The following is a 3,634-nucleotide window of genomic DNA, read 5'->3' on the forward strand; positions in this document are numbered from 1 at the left end:
TAGGGTTGAGGCTCTCCGGCCATCTCCGCCGCCCGCCCTCCCTCCGCCGACGCACAGGTCTCTCTCTCTCTCTCTCTCTCTCTCTCTCTGACAGGTCTTGGTTCATCGCTGCTCTGTTGGCTGCTCCAGGTCTCTCTGACAGGTCCGGCTGCTCCTCATCTCCTCCTCGCCAGCCGGCAGCGCAGTGCAGCGCAGCCCCCGCCGCCTCCTCCCCCACTCTCCCGTCAGCACGGTCCACGGCTCCCGGATCTGAAGCAACCGCACCGTGCTGTCGCGGCGCACATCAGCAGGTTCCCAAGACAACCCTCGCCGTCCCTCTGACTGTCTCTCTCTCTCTCTGTGTGACTGAACCCAACACAACCCTCATTCGCAGGTCGCAACTAGCTAGGCATCAGCGGCACCGGTCACCGGCGGCAGCGTACATCACCGACTGCAACGTACATCACCGCGCGCGGCAACGGACGCAGTACGCGCTCATCCCCTTTTTTTAACTTCTCAAGTTCATACAGTCTTGCAGGTCAGGATGTAAATGGACAGCTCGCTGGGCATTGTGGGACTTGCCCGCTCTGACCACCACTTCTTATGTGGGATTATGTCATAGTCCAGTTAACTTTTTCGTGGCGTATGTGGTGTCCACATAGTACCACGTATTCACAGAGCAAACTGACACGAATATACTACTTACAATATAGTGCCATTAGTACGGGCCTAATTAGTAACACCTCCGATTATTCAGTACAGAGCAAACATAGTACAGGGAATTGGCAACTCTAAATCTCTAGATTCAACATTTATCTTCAACTTAGATTATCAAAGCTGAACCCAATGGACATGATTATGGCTATCAAGATGTACTGGAGAGTGACCAATCTGCATCAATGAGGTGTTTGAAGTCTGAACCTTTCATCTACCTAGAAGGGAATGGCATGCAATGAGGTGTCCGAAGTCTGAACCTTGCTCCATATCATTCATTTCTCAAGTTACTGCAACCTGAATCTACATCAGTCCTCACCGTCTACTACTCCGACGACGTACGGCATCCACCGGTCCCATCTTCCAAGTCCCATAGGCTGCATCGCAGCAGAGGGGGAGAGGCAGATGAGCGCTAGAGGAGCAGAGCAGAGGTACCGTGAAGTCGTTGCCGAAGGCCTCATCTGAATCAGCTCCGGCGGCGACGACGTCGACTTTGACGTCAGGCACAACTGGTACGGCAGATCTGGTCTCACCGGCTTTTCTGGGCTGTCCATTTGTGCCATTTATTTTTGCTGGACGTCCACCAACGCCATTTGCTCTTTTTTTGCTGGGTGGCACATGTGGGACTAGTGGGACCCAACGCCACTTACATCCTGACTTGCAGGAATGCCAGTAGTCGCGGTTGTTCTTCTCTTAGTTTCATAATGCTGCATAATACACAAGTTTTAACACATCTATCAACTAAGCCAGGTTATTAGTGAAAAAGAATGAGTTCCAACAACACTTCTAAATTTGATTCGTGTTGCTGCAGCCACTCAACCCAAAGACCAATCCACAAGGGAAAGCTTTTTTTGCAGCTAGCTAGGCCTGTAATTTGTGGCTACCAGAAACCAAGATTTATCTATCACATCACATTTGATTCATTGGTTCCTGCCTGGGTATGTAAGATTCTTGGAGCAGTATAGAACTAAAGGGATGCACAAATGGGCAACCTTCAAAGCCTGTACAGAAGTTCAATGACATGAATATTTCCTCTATGCATGATTTTATAATTTGCTATATGCGTTTGAGATTAGGCTTTTGTATTTTCTTTTGAGAAAAAAGGGAAAAGCGAAGTAGCTAATAAATGGTATATTAGAAAGGAGTGGCCAGAGCACATATTTGTTATTGTTATGGAAATACAAGTGTTGCCACTGTAAATACAAAAGGAGTGGGCAGAGCACCTATTCTGCATGTGAATTATGTTTAGTCCCAGTTTGCAAGTTTTGCATGTGGATTATGTTTGATCCCAATTTTCACTTTATTGCAGGACATGCATTAGTTTGACGTCGAGACCGTTGCTGCAGAGCTTCTTGCTGGACGGACGACCGGCACCGAACACGCTTCGAGGGTAAGAATCATTCGCCTCGTAGGATTTATGTATATGTAAATCATGTAGCTAGCTAGTCGCGTTACCTATGCGTCTCCCGCTCGAAAGAGTTACATTATTTATAAATATGCAATCTTTGTATATTTATAATAGTAACTCTTTTTAATTGTCCAGCGTTTTCCACGGACAGCCCGAGGATGTGTAGGCTGGCTTCATTTTTATGCTCTACTCCGATCCGATACAGGATTTCGGCAGCGCCTTCCCATTGTTCTCTGAATGCACATTCTCTCGGCTTGTTGCCGAGACGTGTATTTGGAGAACAGCGGGGAGGTGTTGCCGAAATTCTGTGTGGATCGGAGTAGTGCATGAAAACGAAGCCACCTACACATCCTCGGGTGGGATTAGGACCTATCCTTACCTATTAGATAGTTTGAGTTCATGCCGTAAAACATGAATAATTGTAATTAATTGAACTAATACTGGATGAAACTACTTGGTCAATGAAAATACATTAGATGGAGGATCGTGAGTGGATGTATAGTGGCTGGCTGAGTGGGGGGGAGGTGTGCTTCCAGAATGGATTACAAAGACGAATCAGTTCTTGGAAGCAGCATTTGCCAGGCACCCAGGATGTGGTGTAGTGTGGTGCCCCTGCACTATCTGCGGCAACAAGAAGGAAAAAACAAAGGATGAAATGGGTCGACACCTTCTCAAGAATGGGTTCATGCCAGACTACCACCGGTGGGTCGCACATGGTGAGCTTGAGCCCCAACGTGCAAGAAAGGAGGTGGTACGGCAACGCACAAGCTCACCCGAATATGTTACTCATGTTGAATTCATGCTAGAAGACCTAGAAAATGCTGCAGCGCCTGAAAATCCAGTCGCAAGTGAAGGGGGACAGGGGGAGGAGGATGAAGAGCAAAGGACTAAGAAGTTCTATGAAACTTTGAATGGGGCACAAAGACCACTACACGGGCATACAGAGGTCACTCAGCTGGATGGCATTGCACGCCTTCTTGCTGTGAAGTCCCAGTTTGGTTGGAGTAGATCATCCTTCGATACACTTCTGACCGTTATTCGCACTATATTGCCAAAAGACAACATTCTGCCAAAGAACATGTACGAGTCGAACAAAATCTTCCGTGAACTTAAGCTGCCATATGAGCGAATACATGTTTGTCCAAACACATGCATCTTATTTAGGAAAGAACATGTGAATGCAAATTACTGTCCAAAGTGCAAATCGTCTAGGTATATTGAGGTCGAAGGTGATGATGGTCAGAAGAGGCAGCTCACAATCCCCCAGAAGGTCCTTCGGTATCTTGATCCCATACTAAGGATCCAACGTCTCTTTATGTCCGCCGAATCTGCCCGAAACATGAGCTGGGCAGCAGAAGGGACTAGATACCGGCCTAAGATAGTGATACACCCGTCTGATGCTGCAGCATGGAAGGAGTTCGTTAAGCGATACCCAAACAAAGCTGGCAAACAGGACAGTGTAGCAATTGCGGTTACAACCGATGGGTTCAATCCATTTGGCATGACTAACGCCACATACGGCTGTTGGCCCGT

The sequence above is a fragment of the Triticum dicoccoides genome, chromosome 3B (genome assembly GCF_002162155.2).
Source record: "Triticum dicoccoides isolate Atlit2015 ecotype Zavitan chromosome 3B, WEW_v2.0, whole genome shotgun sequence".
NCBI lineage: Eukaryota > Viridiplantae > Streptophyta > Magnoliopsida > Poales > Poaceae > Triticum > Triticum dicoccoides.